Genomic DNA, 14,374 nt, shown 5'->3' with positions numbered 1-14,374 from the left:
TTCCCCTTCCTTTCTGGATAGTTGGTCCTGCATGTCTTCATTTTGCTTCTTTACTTATTTTTATTATTATTTTTTTTGAGGCAGGTTCTTTCTGTGTTGCCTAGGCTGGAGTGACTATGGCTCACTGCAGCCTTGACCTCCTGGGCTCAAGAGATCCTCTTGCCTCAGCCTCACAAGTAGCTGGGACCACAGGGGCACACCACTACACCCAGGTAATTTTTTTTTTTTTTTTTTTTTTTTTAAGATCAGGGTTTTGGTATGTTGTCCAGGCCAGCCTTGAAGTCCTGGGCTCAAGTGATCCTCCCATGTTGGCCTCCCAAAGTGCTGGGATTATATGCATATTTTCTTTTAGCCTCGACTTTTTAGCAAGTTACTATTTAAATCTTGATATAAACATCTTAGCTAACGTCAATTAAATTATCCTTATTAATGTGTCATGCACTTTGCAAGGTACAGAGTTTACGGAAATGGCGACATCTCTGTTTTCCAGATATCCCTAAATGTCAAAGAAAGCTTGAATCTTCACAAGGAGCAACAGACGTTCAAATGTATGGTTTCACCTCCCCGTCTGATGGAAGGCACTAGGCTTTATCAATTCATCTTTACTATTTAAGCCACCTGTCCTTTGGGTATAGCAAAGTCCCCAAATTGGTTGATCTAATGACGTGAGAAGTAATGAAAACAGAGAAGGGTGAAAGCATGTAATAGCTGCTCACATTCAGAGTTGTGGCACTAAAAACATTGAACTCTTGTCCTAAATGGTTTCCTTTGGTAGAGAGGAGGCTGAGATTTAAGAAGCTGGCTGCTCAGTAGGTTACTCTGTCTTCTAATATAGACCTGCCTTTAACAGGGATTTCAAATATCTGAGAATCAAAATGTGCCTTTTATTTATTTATTTATTTTTGCCACCTCTGACCTTTCTGATAGAAAACAATTTCTTGGTGAATTTTACCCTGAAGTTCTATGTCAGCTTCTTAAATGAATATGCTTAAGAATCATCTGAGAATCTTGATAGAATGCAGACGCCAATGCAGTAAGCCTAGGGTGGAACCTGACAGCCTGCATTTCTTTTTTTTTTTTTTTTTTGAGACGGAGTCTCGCTCTGTCGCCCGGGCTGGAGTGCAGTGGCCGGATCTCAGCTCACTGCAAGCTCCACCTCCCGGGTTTACGCCATTCTCCTGCCTCAGCCTCCCGAGTAGCTGGGACTACAGGCGCCCGCCACCTCGCCCGGCTAGTTTTTTGTATTTTTTTTTTAGTAGAGACGGGGTTTCACCGTATTAGCCAGGATGGTCTCGATCTCCTGACCTCGTGATCCGCCCGTCTCGGCCTCCCAAAGTGCTGGGATTACAGGCTTGAGCCACCGCGCCCGGCCGACAGCCTGCCTTTCTAACGAGTTCTCAGGTGCTGCTGTGCCGCTGACCTGGGTCACACACGTTCAATAGCAAGGACTTCCGTCCCTGTTCCTTAAACCTTGTTACTCAAAGTGTAATCTGTGGAAGGTAGCGTCCACATTACCTGGGGGCCTGTTGGAAACCTCAGGTAGGGTGTAGAGTCACTGAGACCTACTGAGTTGGAATCTGCATTTAACAGGATCCTCTGCTCGCCCTGTGATTCTTAGGCATTGTGAAGTTCACAAAGTTCTGTCTTCAAGTAAAACTCGAAGATGACCACCTGCCTCAGAATCACCCATTCAGAATCACTGAAACTTCAGTCAGGCCGCGGCTGCTAAGCAAAGTCTCCAGGTGATTCTTAGAACCTAAATCTAAGCAGATGCATGTTGTTTTCTTTGCGGTGACCCAGGAATACAAGTGCTTCTATTTTCGCTCCTATTTTAAACTCACCCAGCCAAAGGCAATTAGCTGGAGGCTTTAATGCTGGTAAGCATGAGACTTATTGTTGCTGTTGTTCTGGGATGAGAAAAGGCTCTAGGGAATCTTGCTCGTGTGTGCAGAGGACAGACTGCAGGAAGACGCTAACTACACAAAAGATTTGGGAAACCCTCACATGGAAACACAGGTAAGTCACTCACAGAAAGTGACCATCTTGTGAAGAAAGAAAATCCTTAGTGACATGCCTCATTTTGTCAGCATTTGTTCTGAAATAAAGATTCAGGCATATTTTGCTTTTCTTTGTAATTAAAATGCCCCTCCTCCAGGGACTGGTATACCTTTATCTTAGAACACTTGGCATTTGGCTTCAGAAGACATTGCTCAGTTGACAAAAGGGTGTGTGCGTGTGTGTTGTATGTGTGAGTGTGTGTGTGAGAGAGAGGGAGAGAATATATTTAGAAGGATTGGTGACACCAGCAATTTCTCGGCAGCCAGTCTGTATGTTTAAAATTCATCTAAGGGCAGAAGCCTTTCTTGATATTTTTTAGGACAATTGGTGATAATTTACAATAAGAAAGTACATTGTCATAGGTTCTGAACGAAGACGGTTTTTATTTCCGATGAGGTTACCTTTAGAACATTCACTTTGACTTTCTGATTTTCCGAGAACTGGGAGTTTTGAGGAAACCCTGGCAGACACTGGTCTGGTCATTCCCAGGGAGGCTGAGGGACTCCTGCCAATAAATACTTTACGCTCATAGTTTGGAATAAGGGAAGCAAGTTTCATGTCTCTCTCTTTTCTCTTTCTGCTGTTTTTCTATTTTTGTCATGTTTCAGCTTTGATGTCAAAATGTAATCAATAAGTAGAGGAAAATGTAGGGAAATTAATGCAGATTGGGTGACGTTTTTCACAATCCTTAAAAGAAAATCTTTAGGACAAGTGGGAAAAAAAAATGGCTTAAAATGACCTGTCCACTCAGTGGAATCATTTTATGGTTTTCTTTCATAGCATTCCAGAGAGAGGGAAAATGAAAAAGCAAGAAGCGGCTGGGCACGGTGGCTCATGCCTGTAATCCCAGCACTTTGGGAGACCGAGGCGGGTGGATCACCTGAGTTGGGGAGTTTGAGACCAGCCTGGATAACATGGAGAAACCCCGTCTCTAGTAAAAATACAGAATTAGGCCGGGCGCGGTGGCTCAAGCCTGTAATCCCAGCACTTTGGGAGGCCGAGACGGGCGGATCACGAGGTCAGGAGATCGAGACCATCCTGGCTAACATGGTGAAACCCCGTCTCTACTAAAAAAATACAAAAAATTAGCCGGGCGAGGTGGCGGGCGCCTGTAGTCCCAGCTACTCGGGAGGCTGAGGCAGGAGAATGGCCTAAACCCGGGAGGCGGAGCTTGCAGTGAGCTGAGATCCGGCCACAGCACTCCAGCCTGGGCGACAGAGCGAGACTCCGTCTCAAAAAAAAAAAAAAAAAAAAAAAAAAAAAATACAGAATTAGCTGGGCATGGTGGCACATGCCCGTAATCCCAGCTACTTGGGAGGCTGAGGCAGGAGAATCACTTGAACCCAGGAGGCAGAGGTTGCCATGAGCCAAGATGGCGCCATTGCACTCCAGCCTGGGCAACAAGAGTGAAACTCTGTCTCAAGAAATAAAAAGAAGCAAGAAGCAGATATAGAACCCCCTTTGGGGTGGGAATATGGTGAGGGGTGTGCACCCAATGGGGCTAAATGTGGTTAACTTGGAAACAGACTGTGGTGTGTGTGAAGGTGGCCATCCAATAACAAGGCTATATTGTCCTGGTGACAGTGTTACCACACAGGAAAAAGAATTGCTTACCGCTGGTCAAGCAATCTAAGAAATGTGTCTTCAGATAAGAAAAATCTTTAGGCCCTTAGTCATACAAAAACCTCTTCTTATATTCTGTAGTCCACTGTTTTGACTGGACAGTTACCCTGTTTAATCAATAATGAGGGCCAGTCTGAATGATTCAGCTCTCAGGATGGAGTCGGGGGACTTTGATTATTTTCTGTATTTCCACAGATGGATCCACCTTCCTTTTTCTGTGTCATGTGAGGCTATTTTCTTCTACATTCCTTTGCCTTAGCTATTCAAATTACATAAACAGTCACGAGTGATTCTTTTAAAACAGCTTTTACTTTGAGTGTTGTTAGCATTTTTAACACCACAGTGAAAAACTCATGATTTTTTCCTCCAATGTAAAAAAAAAAAAAAGAGTAAATACTAACATAAGAAGCATTTAATCAGAAAAGTCACGTACAAAGATACAAAAGAAATTCCACAAAAAAACCCAGAAAAATAGTAATGATAAAACTTCACTGATATCTGACATGAAAATTCAATGGAAAGGAGTGAAATTGATTCTGGTTCTGTGGGATTTTTTTTTCCTTCATTCTCTCTGAGTGTTAAGGTCAGTTCTCTGCAGGTAAAAGGATGCTGTAGCACAAGCAAAGATTTCAGCTGTTCTTCATTAGGGTGACTTTATGAACCACGGGTGGCATCAGAAAGTGTATTAGATTCTGCCTTTCCATTTTGTGGCTAGCCTGATTGGAAGGAAAAATGCTGCTGAAATAGTCTGGTAACTTCTCTCCAGGGAGAGGAACGGCCCACATTGCTTTAACTCAAGGAAGCTGTTTCTGAGCTTGGAACGAGGCCACATCTAGCGCTCTCTGCCCGAGGAGAGATGCTCAGAATGGAAGCCTCTAGAGGCTTCAAGATTTAGGAGCAATATCAGAAGCACCTGGGGCTGGTCTCAGAGGAGACAGGACTTCATTTGCCATTTTTCCTTCTCAGGAGAAGATCAGACAGAAATACGGAGTCCATAAGAGCCATTAAAACAGTCCTGTTTTGCAAGATTTCCTTTTCTTTGATTGAATTGGTTGTTAAAAGGAAGAAGTTCTTTTTTATTACTACAACTTGGCGCAATGCCATGAGTTAAAGTTGAACAAGAATCACAAAGTCATCAATGGTTTTTTAAGAGTTCGAGTCCAAGACTTAGGAGTGAAATAAGTCAAGAACCTTCTCCTGGCATTTGGGTGCATTTTTTTAAACTAAAGAAACTATTACACACATATTGTGCACCTACTATATGCCCCATCCTCTGGAGAGTTTGAAGTTCGAGTCTGCTTTTTCATCATTCCCAACCTCTTTATAAGTGCCTCTTCACTGTGTGGGTGGAAGTTATGAAAAATTTAGAAAACAGAGCATGGTATTAGTGTTCACTGAACCCAGTGATCTCAGCGTTTTGAAACAACCTGCTTGCTGTAAGTGACCTCCTCACTGCTTTCACCAGTGTCCTTTTAGCATCAAGCTTTGCTAAAACAGTAAAGAATGATACAGAGCTGCCATGTACAGTTGTGGGTGTTGTACAGTGCATTATTCCAGGGGTGTGTTATTTCTTTCATAGACACTAGAGACTTTGTATATTTGCTATCATGATTTTCTAGAAGAATCCATCAAATTGTCATATTCTAGTAAGCGTATTATGACCAGCTTCTGACGGATGAAATTATCTTTAGTAAGGAGCTCCCTTTCCTCATTTGCACAAGTGCCTCAAGAATTAGTGGTAGTGTGGTGTGAAGGTAGAGTTCTGCTTTGCTAGTCCAGTTCATTGTGTCTGATTTCTAAATAATGCCTTTATTTATGGGAAGTTGGGGCATCAGACCTGTAGACCACTGGGTCTGTGTACCCGTCAAAGTTCACCTAAGCCAGTTTGGGGCTCAGGTCTCCCGTCCAATCCAATCCACAGAAAGCCCCCCTGCCCTACCTTGATACCAGGAGCTACAAAGTGAAGAGAGCTATTTAATATTTCTCCTTGTGAATCAACCCACCCCTTGTGAGCCAAGAACACAGCTTCCTTAAAAGTTCAGCAGGTTAAGTATTAATTCATAAATTTAGGTTTGCAAGGAAAATAAAGTTTAAAAAATTATGTATAACTCAATTTTATTTCTGCCTCTAAGCCCCCCAAACCCTGCACCCAAATTTAGACTGGCTGATAGAAAATTTCTCCTTAGTTATTATTGCTTCCAGTCCATTCCCCCACAGATTTGGATAACAGTTCTGGGATTGTAGGGATTGTGAGTCCGGGAGAGGCACACTTGGTTATGGGTTTAAGTAGATTATGGCTGAGGGGGCCGGAAGTCTTATCGTCTATTTGCTTTCTGCCACACATTTCTCTTGAGCTGAGGACAAAGCTGCCTGCTTGAAACATTGGGGAGGAAAAGGGGAGAAGGAGCATGTTTACTTTATCATATTACAGTATTCTCTCATCACATCGGCTTGTTGCCAGCCCTTGGGGCTGTTTTGGTGGGTGTGGACAGTCCTGGCCGTATGTCACACACCTGTGCACCCATTTTCCAACTTCCCAGCCCATTTCCAAGCCTTGGGGCTCCCTGTTGTGCTTCCTGCTTTGTGCACATCCATATCTCTTTACTGCTAGCATCTGGGCTCACTGAAGTGAGGTGATGAGGGGTTAAGTTGCCTTGCAGAGCCCTCGTTTCAGAAAACGGTGCTCAATGCAACTGAAAGGACTTCCCTTCTAATCCCAAGGAGGAACACGGCTTCTGGAAGAATTGGACTCATGCTGGTCTTCCATCACTTGAATGAAGCTGCAGGGAGAGATAGGCAGATTTTCTAGGACCTGCTTCTAGAATGTTCACAAGGAATCGTGCTGCTGTTGTGGCTTTGCAGGTTCTTGGAAAGTGGGGAGGAGTGAAGGTTCCTCCAGTTCACTCCTAAGGCAAGTAAACTGTTGGATGGTGGTATCTGCTTTGTCTATCTAACAGGATTAGCATGCTCTTTAGGCCACTGTGATGGCCCAAGCCTGCAATCTCAATACTTTGGGAGGCAAAGGAAGGAGGATTGCTTGAGGCCAGGAGTTTGAGACCAGCCTGGGCAACACAGAACCCCATCTCTACAAAAGAAATTTTTTAAACAATGTTCTTTAGTTGTTTTTAAACTTGACTGTGCATGAGAATTGTCTCTTGCTATCTCCAGAATTTCTGCTTCTATAAGCCTAAGATGGGTCCCCGGAAATCTGCATTTTTTTTCCCAGCACCACAGGATTCTCACATTAGTGGTTTCTATACTACTCTTTGAGAGTTAATATTTAAGTCAAAATGCATGCTGGGGCTTTGCAAACTATAAAGCACCACCCTTATGTGAAGAAGGCCGTTTTTAATATTATAATTGGGAATGATTGGCTTTTCCTTGCTCATTGTCTTTTTAATACAGCCACCAAGTTTGAACTAAACAGATGAGTCTGAGCATGAGGTTGCTCTTTACATTTCTAACCTAAAAAGTCACATCTGTTGGAACAATTTTCATGATAGTTTATTTTTTCCTCCTTATGTTTTCTGAATTAACAAATTAATGTATGTTTGCTTAAAAAATTGCAAACCATACTGCCACGTGTGGGTCAAAAGCAGAAAGGTTATTCTCACTCTTCCTGCTGATTCCTGTGGGCTTGCTGACTTACTGCGTCCGTAGGGTGGGGGTCTGGGCCCTCAAATCTGTTCTAGTTTTCGGTTTATCCAGATAACTTCAGAGACCAGCTAGAAAGATGCTAGAGGTGTTCTCGAGTGCATTTTCAAATACTGCCATTATTCAGTCCCAAACAAGAATTTGACTTTATCTTTCATTTAAAATTCATTTTAAAAATCTGCTTCAAATTCCACATAGGAATGATGAAACACTTGCTACAGTGTTGTCAATAAAAGCCTCTTGGTGCTGACGGGTTTCCTGATGGGTAAGCCCCAGAGAGCACCTGCTGCACATTTGGAATCTCAGCCAAATCTTTCTCCCTAGCCCACCTGTCTGATTATGAGTGTTGGGACAAGAGAGGCTTGTTAAAAGTTCCTAGTCCTCAGCCCTGGAGAACAGACTGGAGGCCCTGAAAGGGTACCCAACCCCCTGGCTTCCGACCCGCTAGAAGTTCTTGCTGAACACACATACAAGCCTTAAATTGCCCCGAGGATGGCCAGGAAAGTCAGTCTAGGCTGCCAGTGATTAATGCTGGCAATATATGCAGCAGCCTGCTCATTGTGAGGTTAAGCGTGCGAGAGCTTCTCCTTGGGGGATTCTCAAGATGTCTTCTGGGTAACAGGCAAAATTAGGCAAACCCAATGCCCTAAGATGTGCAGAGTCACGCTCTTTCCCATGGATTACCCTGTCCTGATCTTGCTAGCCGTGTGAAGCTCTTCAAGGCTGTGGCTGAAGAATCAAGATGCTGGGAGAACCCAAAAATTCATTGAAAACAAACAAGCCAATTAACTCCTTTTGCAACACTTTCTCATCACAATTGGAATACCTGGTCATGATAGTGAATTTTAGATAATAAGACAGAAACAAAATTGTGGTCATACTTTCAGCTCTGTAACTTTTCTTCTGTTAATACATTCATATATTTTGTATCTTTTTTAGTGCAATACAACTTTTATTTCTTTTGTTATTTTGAAGCCATAAAAAAACTTATAAAGATTTCACTTATCGTGCTGTATTTTTTCCCTGAACCATTTAAAGGTGTGGCCCCTTGTTCTCCAACTTTAGTATGTATGTATGTATGTATGTATTTATTTATTTATTTTTTAATTTTTTAATTTTTAATTTTTAATTTTTTTTATTATACTTTAAGTTCTAGGGTACATGTGCCTGACGTTTATATCATGTATAACTCCCCAATGCAATCCCTCCCTCCTCCCCCCTCCCCATGATAGGCCCCAGTGTGTGATGTTCCCCTTCCCGAGTCCAAGTGATCTCATTGTTCAGTTCCCACCTATGAGTGAGAACATGAGGTGTTTGGTTTTCTCTTCTTGTGATAGTTTGCTAAGAATGATGGTTTCCAGCTGCATCCATGTCCCTACAAAGGACGCAAACTCATCCTTTTTGATGGCTGCATAGTATTCCATGGTGTATATGTGCCACATTTTCTTAATCCAGTCTGTCACAGATGGACATTTGGGTTGATTCCAAGTCTTTGCTATTGTGAATAGTGCCGCAATAAACATACATGTGCATGTGTCTTTGTAGTAGAGTAATTTATAATCCTTTGGGTATATACCCAGTAGTGGGATGGCTGGGTCATATGGTACATCTAGTTCTAGATCCTTGAGGAATCGCCATACTGTTTTCCATAATGGTTGAACTAGTTTACAATCCCACCAACAGTGTAAAAGTGTTCCTATTTCTCCACATCTTCTCCAACACCTGTTGTTTCCTGACTTCTAATGATTGCCATTCTAACTGGTGTGAGATGGTATCTCATTGTGGTTTTGATTTGCATTTCTCTGATGGCGAGTGATGACGAGCATTTTTTCATGTGTCTGTTGGCTGTATGGATGTCTTCTTTTGAGAAATGTCTGTTCATATCCTTTGCCCACTTTTTGATGGGGTTGTTTGTTTTTTTCTTGTATATTTGTTTGAGTTCTTTGTAGATTCTGGATATTAGCCCTTTGTCAGATGAGTAGGTTGCAAAAATTTTCTCCCATTCTGTAGGTTGCCTGTTCACTCTGATGGTAGTTTCTTTTGCTGTGCAAAAGCTCTTTAGTTTAATTAGATCTCATGTGTCAATTTTTGCTTTTGCTGCCGTTGCTTTTGGTGTTTTAGACATGAAGTCCTTGCCCATGCCTATGTCCTGAATGGTACTACCTAGATTTTCTTCTAGGGTTTTTATGGTATTAGGTCTAACATTTAAGTCTCTGATCCATCTAGAATTAATTTTCGTATAAGGGGTAAGGAAAGGATCCAGTTTCAGCTTTCTACTTATGGCTAGCCAATTTTCCCAGCACCATTTATTAAATAGGGAATCCTTTCCCCATTTCTTGTTTCTCTCAGGTTTGTCAAAGATCAGATGGCTGTAGATGTGTGGTATTATTTCTGAGGACTCTGTTCTGTTCCATTGGTCTATATCTCTGTTGTGGTACCAGCACCATGCTGTTTTGGTTACTGTAGCCTTGTAGTATAGTTTGAAGTCAGGTAGCGTGACGCCTCCAGCTTTGTCCTTTTGACTTAGGATTGTCTTGGCAATGCGGGCTCTTTTTTGGTTCCATATGAACTTTAAAGCAGTTTTTTCCAATTCTGTGAAGAAAGTCATTGGTAGCTTGATGGGGATGGCATTGAATCTATAAATCACCTTGGGCAGTATGGCCATTTTCACGATATTGATTCTTCCTATCCATGAGCATGGTGTGTTCTTCCATTTGTTTGTGTCCTCTTTGATTTCACTGAGCAGTGGTTTGTAGTTCTCCTTGAAGAGGTCCTTTACATCCCTTGTAAGCTGGATTCCTAGGTATTTTATTCTCTTTGAAGCAATTGTGAATGGAAGTTCATTCCTGATTTGGCTCTCTGTTTGTCTGTTACTGGTGTATAAGAATGCTTGTGATTTTTGCACATTAATTTTGTATCCTGAGACTTTGCTGAAGTTGCTTATCAGCTTAAGGAGATTTTGGGCTGAGACAATGGGGTTTTCTAAATATACAATCATGTCATCTGCAAACAGGGACAATTTGACTTCTTCTTTTCCTAACTGGATACCCTTGATTTCTTTCTCTTGCCTGATTGCCCTAGCCAGAACTTCCAACACTATGTTGAATAGGAGTGGTGAGAGAGGGCATCCCTGTCTTGTGCCAGTTTTCAAAGGGAATTTTTCCAGTTTTTGCCCATTCAGTATGATATTAGCTGTGGGTTTGTCATAAATAGCTCTTATTATTTTGAGGTACGTTCCATCAATACCGAATTTATTGAGCGTTTTTAGCATAAAGGGCTGTTGAATTTTGTCAAAAGCCTTTTCTGCATCTATTGAGATAATCATGTGGTTCTTGTCTTTGGTTCTGTTTATATGCTGGATTACATTTATTGATTTGCGAATGTTGAACCAGCCTTGCATCCCAGGGATGAAGCCCACTTGATCATGGTGGATAAGCTTTTTGATGTGCTGCTGAATCCGGTTTGCCAGTATTTTATTGAGGATTTTTGCACCGATTGTCCGGCACTCCCTAGAGAGATGACCCCAGTACCTCAGTTGAAAATGCAGAAATCACTGGTCTTCTGTGTCGCTGGCGCTGGGAGTTGGAGACTGGAGCTGTTCCTATTCGGCCATCTTGCTCCGCCCCCCTTTTTTTCAGTATGTATTTCTTACAAGAAGGTTCATCTACAGAGCGATGATGCAACCACAAATATCAGGAAATTTACATTGATGCATTACTACCGTCTAGTCCTCAGACTTGATTCCAATTTTACTGATTGTCCTAATAATGTCCTTTATAGCCAAAGGCTCCAGGTTCAATCATGTGCTGCATTCTGTTGTCATGCCTCTCAGCTTCCTTCAGTCCAGGACATTTTCTCTGTCTTTGACTGACACTTGTGACCTTGACACTTTTGAGGGCTTCAGGCCAGGGTTTTATTTTGTACTACATCCCTCACTTTGGATGTTTTCTTATGATTGATTTCAGGTTATTTGTCTTTGCCAGGGATGTAGCAGAAGTGATGCTGGCTTGCATCGTAGCAGGTGGTACACAATTTAAATGTGTCTGCATTACTGATAATGTTCCCTGTGATCATTAGATTAAAGTGATGCCTACCAGGCTGGTTCACGATACTTAACTTTTGATCCTTTCAGAATTAAGAGGTATTTCATGGGAAGAAGATTTGTGATTATGTGACTATCCCATGAAATACTCTTACAGATCTTTTTTTTATGCCTGTATGGACTTCTGGTTTTTTAGTTTTATTCATTGGGTTTTAATGCATTGCTGTCATTATTTACTGAAATGCTCAAATTGTCTCCTGTTCCGTCATGTTTTTTAAAACATGTTTCCATCACTTTTTGAGCACTTTGTTGCTTTTTTGCATGAAACAATGTTCTGGGTTCAGCTTGTACCTTTTCTTCCCCAGCATGAGAAAGAGCCATCTCCAAGGCTCTGGGTTTTTTTGTTTGTTTTGTTGTTGTTTGTTTTTTGTTTTTGGTTTTTAGTAGGTATCAGTATTTAGAAGCCAAGATCTGGGAGCTAGGTGTGCTTACTGCTACCGGTATTGGTGTTGCTAAGCATTCTCAGAAGACAAGCATATACAGAATATAAACATTTATAACATATCGATATATCTATCAAAAAGTATGAATTTATTGTGATAACCTTCAATTCCAGTCAAACAACACAAGTTTTATTTTCATTTTCTCCTTTTCCATGCTGTATCTCACTTCACTGAGAATGAAAAATCTGGCTATCGTGGTTCTTAATTTACTTATTGATTATTCCTGGATCTAACCAGTCTCCTGCTGCTTCTACTGCCTATTTCCCTGTGTGGATGGCTTTCTTCCTTCACTCAGAATCTGACGTCTCATGCTGGGCTGTCCCCCCAACTCCCCATACCAGTGTGGAAGTCTTTGCTGCCCCACTCGGACTCCACACCTGGCATGCGGTTGCTTCCCCCGTGTGAGCTCTCTTCCCACCCTTGGACTTCTTAGGCTTCTTGTCCATGTGGATGCCTTCCTTACCCTGCTTGGGCACCAACAATACAGTGGCCCATCGCACACACCCACGCTCAAACCCCTCCACACCTACCATGCTTGTCTCAGTCTCCTTGCTGTGTCTGAGTGATAAATGCCTAAATCATCGTTCATGTGACTTGGTTCAGAGGCCAGATGGTCACAACTCATGCTGCTGGCTTATTTGACCAATCTCTTTAGATTTAAGTCTCATAACACCTCATAATGCTTCTATTAACTGGCTTATTTATCTATTGATTGACTTTCTTTTATCTGTCTCCCCCTTTTAAATATAACCTCCACCATCAAGTGACCTTGTTTTTCTTGTCACTGCATGTCTTGATATAATAGGGAGTTATATCTGTCAGGATTCTCCAGAGAAACATATCAAGAGATTTACTTATTGTAAGATACTGGCACATATGATTATGGAGGCTGAAAAGTCTCATGATTAGCCATCTGCAAGCTGGAGACGTGGGAAGCTGGTGGTGTAGTTAGAAGGCCCTGAGAGCTGGAGAGCTGATGTCAATTCCACTCTGAGTGTAAAAACCTGAGAACAGGAGCATGGAGGGCAGGAGAAGATCAATGAGTAAATTCAACCTTCCTTTACCTTTTTGTTCTGTTCAGGCACTGAATGGATTGGATGAGGCTTATCCACATGGCAAAGGGCCATCTATTCTACTCTGTCCACCAATCCAAATGTTAATCTCTTCTAGAAACACCCTCACAGGCATGCAGAAATAATGTTTAACCAGATAACTGGGCATCCAAGTTGACACATCAAATTAATCATCACAGAAGTCAGTAAATACCTATGATTTGAAGGGATGGTATGTTGAAGCCATTTGGCCACTTTCACAGAGTCATGTTCTTATTAGGTGGCCTTTGAGAATGAGACTGACATCTGCCATTTGCAGTAGGTTTCTTTCTCATGGCAATCATTCATGCTATTCACCAAATACTTCTGGTTCTCTACCTCCCAGGAACACAGATAGGTCATATGATAAATTATGATCAAACGACATGCCAATAAAATGAGAGCAGAGGCATGGTGTGCTGCTTCCAGGAAGACGTGTGCAATTTGCCTTGTTCCCATCCCTTTCTTGTGACCATAGGACATACTACAATATCCTTCATCAGTCTGGGGATCTGAGTGATGGTAAACACAGTCTTCACTGCTGACTTGTGTTGGGCAGGAAGTGTGAGAAAGAAACAAACATCTGATCTGTCCAACACTGAGATTTAGATTTTGTTGCTGCTGCTGCATGTCCTATGCAATCCCAATGACTATTTCTTGAAACAAAAACAAATAAGGAATCTTATTTTAGTGTTACACTTGACTTCTGCCTGTAAGAAAGTTCACAGATGTGAAGAGCAGAATTTGAACTATGACCTTTGCAGGAGAGAGGAGCAAAGGAACAAGGGTGAACTGACACCCACTTATCTCAAGGCACAAAGATAATTTTGACTAGGGAGTGCCATAAAACCTTACAAAAGATACACTAGAGACCTGTTCAATATAGGCACATGATGGACTTGATGACCTGCCAAGCCTCTCATTTCCTCCTCTAATTTCTGTGATTATCAAAATGATGAAGTACTGCCAGTTCATTAAAATCCTACTTTGAAGGCTGACCTGCAGTGCTTTGCACATGTCTGTCTCCTTGCTGTGCCTGAGTGATAAATGCCAAAATCATCATTTACGTGACTTGGCTCAAAGGCCAAACAATCACACCTCATGCTGCTGGCTTATTTGGCCAACCTCTTTAGCTTGAAGTCTCATCTCAGGGTTCTTTCACATATTCACTTATTTGTGCAACCAACATTTGAAGGAGCCGTGGCAACTAGATGAACATGACAAGACCTGTCTGAAAGTAGGAAAGCCCAGGCTGGTGGGTGGGACAGGGAAGTTGTGCTTGAATGAGAAACTGCTCCAGGACTTTTGCCTCGATCACTAGTTGGGCTGTGCTGGTCACCTTTCTTTGTGTATCATACCTTTTCTCCAAAATCAAATATTTACATTTTCTAATCAATAAGGGT

This window comes from Trachypithecus francoisi, unplaced genomic scaffold (assembly GCF_009764315.1).
Source record: "Trachypithecus francoisi isolate TF-2019V2 unplaced genomic scaffold, Tfra_2.0 Lachesis_group21, whole genome shotgun sequence".
NCBI lineage: Eukaryota > Metazoa > Chordata > Mammalia > Primates > Cercopithecidae > Trachypithecus > Trachypithecus francoisi.
This window is presented reverse-complemented; position numbering follows the sequence as displayed.